At 39.5% G+C, this 12,153-nt stretch overlaps 1 pseudogene; it reads left to right on the top strand.

Moving 5' to 3' along the window:
* The first annotated feature begins 1,237 nt into the window (after window positions 1-1,237).
* On the top strand, window positions 1,238-11,432 carry LOC104135837 (annotated as a pseudogene).
* Window positions 11,433-12,153: the final 721 nt, after the last annotated feature.

Below are 12,153 nucleotides of genomic sequence, written 5' to 3'. Positions count from 1 at the left end.
TGCAGGATAAATACAATTCTTGGGCCTTCTGCTTTGTTACCACTCACACCCTGGAATCTGTTGTGCGGTCGAGAGCCACTGACACATGCCTCACATGTGAGCACCTGCTGTTTGCAATTCTCTGTTTTGCCTCACAAATACAGTGATTTTAGAGTGATGTCAGTTACTGTTATTTATTGGCATTGAACACTTTAAGCTGTCATGACATCTATGCTTGCGATACATAATGCAAAGGTGAAAGTAACTGCGTAGCATCCCTGTGAGATAGGTACGTACTGCTGGCTATTAAACAAGGAGGAGGTCATGGCACAGAAAGGCTTAAAAGCAAAGCTAGCTCCATTGAATTGAGGGGAAAATTCCTTTAGATTTAATGCGCTGGGTAGATTCTTAAGGACTCTATTACACTCAGAACAAGTTTGCCAGAAGATTCTGCATGTATGAGTAAACATCCCATTTCTTGACTTTCAAGGCTGGGCTTTAAATAACTGCAGTATCATCCATTCCGTCTCTTCCTCATCAACCTATATGTTGTATAGCAAAGACTTGGAGAAGCTGGAAGTGCTGGAATTTTCTTTGCAAGTCTGTATCTTTTTCGAAGTGCAAAGCAAATGAAGTCTTTGGCATTTCACCTTTGCTTGCCTAGTGTTTATTTTGTGTTTATTCCATCCCCCCAGTGAAAATAGAATTCACAAGGAAATAAATCACAGATTCATGAGTTTTAGCGGTGTGTAAGTTCAGTCAGTGTGAATCGCCATCTAGTGTATATTTAAGACATAACATAATTACAGAAACTGGTTTAAATCAATAGGATAAACAAAGCATCCTCAAAACACTTTCTAAGTAGTGGTGTTTTATTTCTGTAAGCAGGCAGAGTAAAATCTAAAATTTACAGGAATCAAGAGGTAGATACTTAGAAAAGGACTGGCAAGTGAAAGTTTAGAGAGGAGATATGAGATTCATTCATCATTTGACAAAGCAGAGGACAAAGATTATAAGGAAAAAACAGTGCACAATCTCTTTGCCAGAAAAGGAGGCATACTTAAGAATCACATAAAATAATGGGGAGGCACACAGCCAACTTATTCAAGCTGGTTTGCATTAATTTATCCAACATCACAAACTAGACAGCATCCAATACCTGGCTGGTTTTAAATGTATTTTCTTCCATTTCAGATGACTGATTCCTGTAGATGTGCATCTGACTTTTTCCCCACTGACTGATAAAACATCATTTATCATGAGAACATTTATTAAATCATGGATTCCTCAGTGTTTGTGGATTCTCAGGTCACCTTGCAGATTATTCCATGGGTGTAACAGGCTTCTTACATCTCAGATTATTTCGTATTATGACTCTATAAACGGGTGTAAGAAGTAACTGCCAGAATATTTCAACTTTGCAAGTGATGTCTTAGATGAGTGGTTGCAACTGGAAAAGGTAGCATTTTTCTTTTACTTCATAGACATTGGAACAAATCTCAGACTATACAAACCAATTTTCCTGGTGAATGCTGGATATTAGCTACAGAGTAGAATGCACTCTTTTATTTTCTTTGTCAGAAGTATAGGTATCACTTGAAGAGACTCATTGCCAGGGATTATTTGCGGGAGGTGAAGTGAAGCTTTGAAGAGTTGGGATTTCTGTCTAGGAAAGCAGCTAATATACTTTGAGGCATGTTGTTTGCAGAGAGGAGACAGACTTATAGCAGTTCTGCCTCGTATTCCTGAATGGCGGCTACTAAATGTAGCCTGTATGTGAACAGGTGAGTAACCATACTGATCTCATGGATGCAGAAAGAAAATAAATAGAGGATACCAAAAATATGCCAAATTAATTTGAAAAAAATGTAAACAGGAATGTGCTGCTGCGCTCTGTACAGTTTGGCTTTTGCATAGAAGGAGAATTGGCATCATCCACACAAGAACCAAAGCAACATTGTACAAGGTGCTGAACAGACATGGTCCAGTTAAACGGCATACTCAGCTGAAGCCAGTGGAGGTTGAATGGTTACAGCCTAAGGCCAGATTTGACCACATACATTATTAGTGTGGACAGTTTTAATGCAGTAAGTTATATGACTGGACTGGTTAATAGTTCAATACAGTATTTTTTTTTCTCTGCTGTTAGTTTTGCAAATTCCTAGGAAGAATTTGACCCATTGCATTTTTAGAGTGCTAAACATCCATGATGGAACAATTCGGCACCAACAAGAACATGATCAAGTATTTTTGTCCCACTTTTAACTCTGTGATTCTTGCACGTTGTAAATGGGGCTAAAACTCACGGAATCCAATTCTATCATAGCCAAGATTTTCTGGATTATGACATGGGAATATCACTGAGTATGTCAGTGCCTCAGTTTCCCAATCATAAAATTTGGTAGACACCTCTGAAGATGCAAAAAGACTGAAATGAATCTGTAGGTCCAGTCTATCGAAATCCTTGGGAAACGGAGGTGTAGAAATGTGCTAAATTGATTCCCACCCACCCCCTGAAAAGGTGATTTCAGTTGCATTGTACTCTGTATCCAAATTTATATTTGTTCACATTACAAAATGAATCCAAGCTTGAGGGATATGTTGACTGAGCGATGTACGTAAGCTACCTGACTTCAATCTGTTTATCTTACATCAGAGGTATTAATTCCTTACTGAAATGAATAAAGGCTTTATTCCAGATTAAATATAATCTAAATGCCAGCCTTATTCATACACTTAAGGGGATGATAATCTCAACACTTCCTTCTTGATTTACAACTCATGAAGAAAGTGGTCAAAAATACTTCAAATCTAGATCTTGCTCGTGACCTAGATACCTTTAATGTGAATGACACAAAACTCAACATCAGTGTTGCAGGGTTTGGAGGTCTTTCAGAGCCAGATGATCCCTAGGCCACAAATTCCCCCAAGCTCTGCCTTCAAAATGAGTTATACTTGACTTCTGTTTCTCAATGAATAAGTTTTTGGCAAGTAGCCTAGCTTTTCTATGGCTGAGGTCATGTGCTGTGAACGTAATGAAGAGAAATGGTCAATTTTCTAAATTGCTTGTTGCTTTTTTCCCAGGAATTGTCTTTATTCCAGGAACATCCCAATTAATAGCCAAAGACATCTTCTACCAACTCCAGGCTTTGAAGGCCAAGTGCATCATTACCAATGATACACTGGCACCTGCAGTGGAATCTGTCATGCCTGACTACCAGTTTCTGAAAAGCAAACTAATTGTGGCCAAAGTGAGCAGAGGTGGGTGGCTGAACCCTGAAAAACTCTTTGCATGAGTACCTAGCTGTTTCACCATCTTCCCTGTGAGGGGAAGGGAGCTTTATCAGTCAGGTGACGTTGCTGAGTTTTAGGATTAATTTCCAAAATACAACCAAGTTATATTTTTGCATCCCTCTGCCAACTTGCTGTAATCACTGCATTAAGTACAATTCCCTCCAACACACTTCTGGGGAGCTATATTCAGGTCTTTTCAGGTCTTATAGCTTCTCCTTACTCAGCAGCCTGCCAGCTTTTAAAAGCTCTCTGCTTCTGCTGTGATCACAAGAGAAGCACACAGGTGTTTTGTGATTGTCTTCCAGAGTGCAGTCTAATGCCTCTTGAATTCAATGAGAAGATACCCACTGCCAGCTCTCAGTGCTCAGCTAACATGGCATCAGTTATTTCTTCCCTTGACTATCTTGGTAGCCCAGTCTGAATTGTTCATCAGTCTCTTGAACATAAATGGTATAATATGTGTCTAAGACCACCTTACCTGGCATAATAGCCTGAATATGGCCCCCACTGACTTCAGACTGGGAGATGGTATGTGTTGAGGCAGAAGTTGTTTTTGCATCTATCTGCTGTTCTGTAACAAGCACCTTTAGTGCCCTTGCAAAATAGTTGTAGACAAAGTCACCGGAATGTGCTGTAGGTGCTCACATCTTGAAAGTTATGGCATAAATAATATACTTGTGACTAGCAAAATGTGCTCGCTAACCCTTACCTGTGGTATGTGATGCAACTGTTTATTTAGTGAGATCATATAGTTTTGGGCCATTTTCCTGTTTATTTCCTAAACCTTAAAAAATACTGCTTCCTTTGCAAAAAAACTACATGTAGTAACTGTCATACACTATTTCTTCTGAAGGGTGACATCTACTGACTGTAAATGTGTCAAGACAAGGAGTCAAGATCCAATACAGATCTATTTTACTAGTGGAAGTACAGGCTCTCAAAAAATGGTGGGGCAGTCCTACAGCAGTTATGGCATCAGATTTGCAACTAGTGGCAGGTAAACCTTGCAACTGCTCCCAGTGTCCTGATTAAGTGACATGATCACAGCTAAATTGAAAATCTGACTGTAAAAACTCCAGTAAATGTAAGCATTTCATGAGTGTAGGATCTTGCTTTTGCCTTACCTTTCCCCTCTCGTTGTAAACCCTCGTTCTTAAAAGCTTGAAGACTCAGTTGAGATCATCAAACAGTGTTCTGTTGCTCAGAGGACTGAGTGCAGAGTAACAATAAGGATAGCTTCATTATAGCAAAACCAGATAAAGTCAAGTGTTTTAGTATTATGTAAACCTTCCTTGAGAACCAAGGCAACCTGGGACCATAGCATTACACCTTAAAAGTTACACTTCAGTTTGAATCTGTGGCTTGGCACTGATTTGCTTTCATTGAACATCTTTCTCTTATTTATGCTTCCCAAGGAGTGAGAAATTTGAATTAAAATCAAAGGATACATTTCCCAAGGCGTTCTGGGTTGGAAGTTGGTGGTAGAGTCCGTAAAAGTACTTTGGTTAGTTTCCGAGAGAAATAAGCTGTGATTTAGCTGATGTCTCTAATCCGCAAGGTGGGGAAAGCCTACTCCAAATGATCTGTTAGGTTTTTGATCTAGTTCCAGATTCTGCACCTCAAGCCAAGGATGTTTTGCACTGTTCAGGAGAAAAGCAAACACTGGAAATGTTAAACAGGAGGGGATGAAGGGAAATAAGAGACTGTTTAAGATTCTTTTCAACTCTTACAAACTTTCTGAAGAGCCCCACTTGCTGACACCACATCTTCTAATGGAAGCCTCCTGCCCTTTAATTACACTGTGACCTTGCCTGAGGCTCTCATGCTGTAATGAAGCATTTTTTTCATCTCTATTTTATCATCAGGTACTGGATGAACTTGATTTCTTCCGATATAATGTGGAATACCTCTGATACTGGCTGGGTGAAGTCAGCTTTGAGCAGTGGTTTTGCACCATGGACCTGTGGATCATGTGTCTTTGTAAACAATATGCCACAGTTTGAACCAGCCATTATTGCAGAGGTAAGTGTAACATTTTATACTGTGAGTTTTATTTCCATTTTGCATAAATGAAGCAAACAAGCTGGGCTCCAGTGCATACTTACCCATGTAGCAGAAGGGATAACACTTTCCACATCCCAAGTAATCATGCCTGCCTTTGGTGCCCAGTAAGCTAGAGGAACAAATGTTTTCCCTCCCGGTTAGGCCATGTGATGTGGGTACAGTGTAGAGGAGAAGTGAAAGATGCAGGATAAAAAGAACTCTCTGTCACTGCTGTCTTGTCCCGTACTTAGCCTAAAGCTCACTTCAGGTGTGGACTTCCAGATACTTTGGTCTCAGGGTGAGCACACACCAGTAATCAGAGTACAGCATAGAACTGAATCAGGGTCCTGTTATCCTGAATTTTCAATGAGTTGCCAGAATGTCTATTCCTCCTCTCTGCCATTTCATAAAACCAGTCAGCTGGCCTATTCTCTTCAACATTGGCCTCTTGTGTGGAGAGGAGGCCCAGACTTCCCCAAGAATAAAGTTGGAAAAGCTTTGGTCTAGTTCACTGTTGTCACTTAGCCTTGAGCCTGGAACACAATTGCCTTGGGAAGCTGAAAACAATCTTAATTGGAACTGCTATGCTCAGTGGTCATTCATTTACATGAGTGTAATGGACAGAAATTACTGTATTTTTACAGCAGTGGGGCTGACTGGTACAGCCACTCTGCAGTCAAGATTCATAGTCACTAATCCATAGCCATTCTCTGTGTTGAATGTATGTTGTATTTTTATGGTTTTCATTTTGCAGACGTTTGAGCACATAAGTTGTGTTACTCACCTGCACATTTACAAGGTCAGACCCACCATTATGTTTTCTTCTCAACAAAATAATTTTCTGGTTTTGTAGACTCTCTCAAGATACCCCGTCACTGCCTTCTGCAGCGCTCCCGCTGCGTAGTGCATGCTGGTCCAACATGATTTGAGCAGGTACTGCACATCTATCTGTCTGCAGGGGTAGCAGAGAGCGGCTGGGATATAATGCTGTGACAGCTCTGGCTGTTTAGTTCTTTATGTTGCTTAATTTTTTTTTCAATTAAAGGAAATCTAATTAGCAAAATTTGCTCTCAAAAGAAAGCTATGTTTTGAAAGATGAGAATAACTTGTCACACCTCAGGCCATTCAGACTTCAGGAATGGGTCTTTGAAAAGACAGCACAGAGGAAACAAGTAAGATTTTCTGTAAGTTGTCACTTCCTCTGAACTTGTGGTTCACAGTTAAATTTAAGTCAAGGTTTCAGGCAGCACTGGATCAGGGAATTACTGGAGTACAGTGGAGTTGTTCCCATATACTTGAGAACGAAATGAGCAGTTAGAGGATTTTCACATGCTCAGAGTTATTTGGCAGCTGTTCCTACCAGTTTGTAACACTGTAAAATACTCAGCTTATGAAGTAGTCAGTGTGATTTGTAAGGAGTTTTCACAGCTTCAGTGAGGTACCTCTTCTTATCACATAGATCTTTCATCCTGACAAAAGCTAGCCCTGGTTTAGTAGATTGCTCAGGCTCTGTGTTCCTATTCAGCCTTCCTTTTGCTCTAGAAAATTCTGAGCATCTTATTTGATCTTGGATGTCAGCACATAACTCAGCTTTCCATGAACATCTGATGTGCTTGTTCACATTTCTCCTTTCTTGTCGGCTCTTCCAAGAAAACACCTTTCCTTGCTCTTTTTCCAGCAACAAAACCTACTTCCAGTGACACAGAGATAAATCACATTATCTTCAGTGGTAACACGAGCAATATAGGAATCCGATCCAGGACTATGTAACAGGATGATTATTGTAATTTCCAAAGCAGCTTGTGAAGTTTTAGGCGTACTTACTTTGAAAGTTGAGGGAGGCTGCTCAGTTAAGACCATTCATTGCTTTTTCAGAAGAAAATAATTTCATTTGCTGTTCCTCAAGTTCATGAGTCTGAAACACTGTGTATCTGGAGGGGAACTGCTCAATCCTGAAATGATGGTGGAAAATCCAGACAGGGCTGGATGTCTATGAATGTTATGGCCAGACTGAAAACAGTATGTTTGCATTAATTCTTGCAGTACTCCCTTTCAAAGGTAACAATACCAGAGGCATAATGTGCTTGATAAATCGATGGAAAAGGTGAGAATAATTTAAATTAACTTTTTAAAAAAGAGGATAAATATAATTATAATTATATAGTTCCAAAATCAACTAGCTGCATATTTTAATGTTTATAGGAAATACTATGACTACAGAGTTCAGGCCCTGGCAAAAACCATGCCAGAGATTACTTCAGATTAAATAACTTGTAGTAGATCCCTTCATCATCTTTACTTAAAAGGCAAAACTGAAAAAGAAAAAAATGCTCTGGGTATGAATTTGGCCTGTCCAAGGTTTTAATGAAAAATACTAGATCAGGCTGCATCCCAGACTTCTCTGTAAGTGAACATTAATGAAGCTATTAAGAGTCAGATTTCAGGCATTCACTCCTCTTACCCTTAATATGGTCCCAAATTAATTGTCCCATTATTTCAATAAGTTCTGTAATAATTTCTCATCTGCTGTCTTGCAAATCCAAGTGTTTGCAGAAGAACCCACTGGCTTAGACTGAGCGCAAGCAACCTCGTTCCACAGGGCTGACCTGAAATGCCTCTCAACCCCTCTCTGATGTGCTGGAGAACCACAGTGCTTTAGTCCTGATTCAGCTCTTGTCACGACAGAGTCATTAAGAAATGTCATGCCTAATGCAAACAGTAATGAAGTGTTCAAGATGTTGCACAAATTAAAAAACCAAATCTGTTATGCAGATGAAAATATGTGCCAATATGAAAGGAATGAAAATTAAACCTGGCTCTTTGGGTAAAGCTGTTACCCCTTATGGTGAGAGGGTATGTTGATATGTCACATCTGAGCTCAGCTGCAGTTTTGGGTATAAGAGTAAGGGAATGCTGTCTGTGTCCCTTCTCTGTCTTGCACTGTGCAATAACAGATAAGCTAATCAAAGCAATAATGATAGGTCCTTGCTGCAGATCATAGATGGCCATGGGGCTATTCTACCTGCAGGAGAAGGCAGCAACATTGCTGTCTGAATTCAACCGATGTGACCATTCTGTCTCTTCTCTGAGTACTTGGTAAGTCTGAGTTGGTCTGTCTGTGCCTGCTGAGAAGCTCAAGAGAGACCCAGGGCAAAGTTCTGTCAACTTATCCAAGGACTGGAATTTCATCCAGGATCTTCACAAGGTCTCACTAGATTGCTTGAGGGCTTTGAGCCCAATCAGTACATTGTTCTGCTATCCAGGAACAGGCTGACTGGCAGAGTATAACTTCAAGATGCAACATGAACCAGGGGGTACCTTGTTCCAGACCTGTACCTGGCCGTTGGCATGGGCTTCATGTTCAGTGCATCGCTCCTTTCCCTTCCATGCCACTCCTGTCCTTGGCTAAGGATAGGCTACTCTGTTGGAAGCTCAGGGAGGCTTTACAAAGAGCACAATCATCTTATTTCCTCATAGCACTGTCAGAGGTACCCACAGATTGATCTTTTAAATTGTTAAAAGTTACACATTCCAGCTTGCACATGTCAGAGAAACCCTTTCTACAGTTGCCTGTCATGCAGACGATGTGCACAAGATCGACAGCATAAAGACAAGCTACAGCACAAAACCCTCAAGGGTAGATGATTATATGGCTTTGTGGAAGAGTCCTACGTAATCTAACATTACTATTCAAATGGGAATGCTCTATCTATGTGTTTAATCCTCTTCTGAACCCTCATTTGGATATTTGTAGCATCCTCAAACAACAACTTGCACAAAGTAATTGCTCATTATGTGATAAAAAATTTTTTTTGGTTCAGTACTATTACTTCAGTTTTTCATTGTGTCTTCTGTTGTCAGGGTGTTTTTCCTGTGTAATCTAGATATGTAGATAATGATCAATGTAGATAGTGATGTTTTTCTTGTAGGTCACCTCATTTGTGTTTTGGTCTTGAAGGTTAGGGGTAAACAGTTTCCATTGACAGGAGGTTATTGTGGCAGCCCCCTGCAATGGTAAGTGTGAAAAGAGCGGGTTATACATTTTAGTAATTTGCTGTGATGGATTGGCATTTTGATAGAGCACGGCCTTTTTTCCCTAGAACATGAATCCATATATACACAATGCTCTTTTCCACCTCTCACATATTTCTACCACAAAACTGCTCATTAATGCGGCTCTGGTTGTTTTTTTTTTTTCAACTGAAGACAAAAAATAGTAGTGACCATACTCATTTTGAGAACAACTTAAAAAATTGTCCTGATCATTTTTAGCACCATTGCAAAGTAAATGCATTACATTTCACTAACATTTGGATACATTTTTTTAAATGTTTGATTACTGTCAGGATAATCCAGACAAAACTGCTGCCTCTGTGTGTAGAAATTTTTATGTCACTGGGGACAGCAGGATATGTCTGGTTTGCTGGAAGAGCTGACGATATAGTTAATTCTTCTGGGTAAGTCAGTTGCTTTTAGATTTGGTCATTTGCCTGTTAAAATTCAATCTGGAAAGACCAATTGAATGTCTAGCTTGCTACGGCTGTCATATCTGCATTTTCTCCTAAGTATTTTATTGGCCCATTTGAAGTCAAAAATGCATTAACAGCCTGCAGTCTCAAAGTCAGCTGTTGTCAGCAGTCCTGATAAAATTTGAGCAGAGGTAAAAAAAAAAGATACAGAAAGAAATGCACTTTATTCTAAGCATCAAGTTCTCTATAAGTACTAGGCTTCCTTGGAATTAAATATGTTGCAGATTTTTGAAATTAAATGGGTTAAAAAAATTCTAAACCCATACCTTGACAGATCTTAGAATTTCAGAATTATTTCCATGTTTGCAGGGTTTGATGTGGGGAAAAGGGTTTGGCTCTTCAGACTTACTGTAGCACTTTTTTGTCTAAGAAATAGAATTCAGATTATTTCTCTTTTCGTCACTAAGCACATGGGGCAATGATATCCAGCATGTTTAATTTTTCTTTTTATATTTTTCAACTTTGCAACATTTCTGTGAGCCCTGGGGTGAGATTTTCAGCTGTCTTTTTTCCTGTTTACAACTTCTTGAAAGTTTAGTTGTGTATTATAAAGTTAAGAAAGAAAAGTGGAAAAACAGCAAAAAATCCCATGCTGCAGAATATGTCCTTCGTAGCATTGCATTCTGTAATAGACAGCCAATGAAAAAGGAAATTGAAGAAAAAAACCTCAAATTTTTACATTTCTGAATTTTGATACTCAGCTTTGGCAACAAATGTATCCCTTTATTCCCAGGCCGGGAAGTTAATGGAGTCCCTTAACTTTTGTGCACAGATAGGCAAAGCCCTCATTGTTTTACCTCCTGCTTTTGTATCACACTATCCAGAAAATGAACTCATGAGCTTCAGCAACATATCAAGGTGACTGCACCTTACAAGTATCCGAGGAAGGTAAGTACACCACAAAAAGGCAGTTCTTTTGATTGTATCAAAAATCGAAGTTTTTGTCCTGCCTTTGCTTCTTTTCAACTGCATTCTGAAAATACTCCAACTATAGTTAAATAAAATAAAAGTAAATTACAGTGTCTGTTGCAGCTGTAGCCTTGGGTTCGCTGTATGTGCTAGAAAGGACCCAAAGGGAGGAAATGGGTCCAGTCTTCCTTTCATGAAATACTAGGGTTTTCACAGCAACTCAAATGGGCCTTCAGCTCTTACGAATTCCTCCCTTGAGCTCTGTTCAGACTCTCAGCCAAAGCAAAGGGAAATTCCTCCTGGCATCAGAGGGGTTGGAATCCATCCCTTACAACTAGAAAAGACACCAGTAAATCCCTGTCCTGACAGCAGAAGCACTCATCTCTGCAGGATTGTGGTACTTGTCCCTGCAAGTACTGTCTGTGCAGTCAGCTAAGATGTGTAGTAAGGAATTTCACGATCCCAGCCCAAAGCTGTGCAGCTTCCCATCTTTTTACCCCAGCCATAATGAAAGTGTGTCTTTCCTTGCACCTGGGAGATTAATTGGAATGTATTTGGCTAAAAGTGAGCATTTTTGCCTTTCAGGTGGAGTTTGTTCAGGATCTGCCAAAGACAGCTACTGGGAAAATCCAGAGAAAGGTTCTAAGGAACAAAATGTGGGGAAAGAGTATAACATAATCTGAAAACTGAGGAGAGAAAATTTCCATTATCCGTACCAGCCATAGCACATCACACTTGGCATGTGGTCATGACCCAGAGCACTAGGAGAACATATGGAAAAACAAGCTATGGAAAAAAAAAGGAGATTAACACTCATATGGCTTGAGGATGTGTGATATTAGAACCACTTTTGCCATCAACCTACAAATTTTCAGAAGGGAGAAGGTGCAAGTAATTAAGAATGAGGAATGGGAGAGAGAAGAGACAGATCTCGGAGCTTACAAAGGTTTAATTTTTTTACTGGAATTAGTATAAACAGCTTCCTTTAAAAAAAAAAAAAGTCTTAACTAGTCTAACTACAACATTTTGATAATTACAAATAAATGAGAAATAAATAAAAATAATCTTTGTCCTGTAGTTGGTATCAGCAGTGAAGTGATACTCTCTCTTCAAAAACTATCACTGTAATATTCCCAAATTCTTTCTGAGTGGAAGGAAAAAGACATATTCTTTTACTACTTCTCGTCAGCTTGATGAATTCGTGGTCTCCTGAAATGGTTAAAGTGGGGGAAAAGAGAAGATACAAAGTGCTTTAGGTTAAGGTGCAAATTGTGCACTATTAACGACAGTGTAAATGATTACAAGGAAAAGGTTACTCCAGAGAAAGAATTGTGCTGCCTGGTCTGTTTTGTGCTATGTTCTGTTCTCATTACTTCAAAAGAAGCAAATGATAAAGTAC

This window comes from Egretta garzetta, unplaced genomic scaffold, assembly GCF_000687185.1.
Source record: "Egretta garzetta isolate BGI_Z169 unplaced genomic scaffold, ASM68718v1 scaffold292, whole genome shotgun sequence".
Classification (NCBI taxonomy): domain Eukaryota; kingdom Metazoa; phylum Chordata; class Aves; order Pelecaniformes; family Ardeidae; genus Egretta; species Egretta garzetta.
This window is presented reverse-complemented; position numbering and strand designations above follow the sequence as displayed.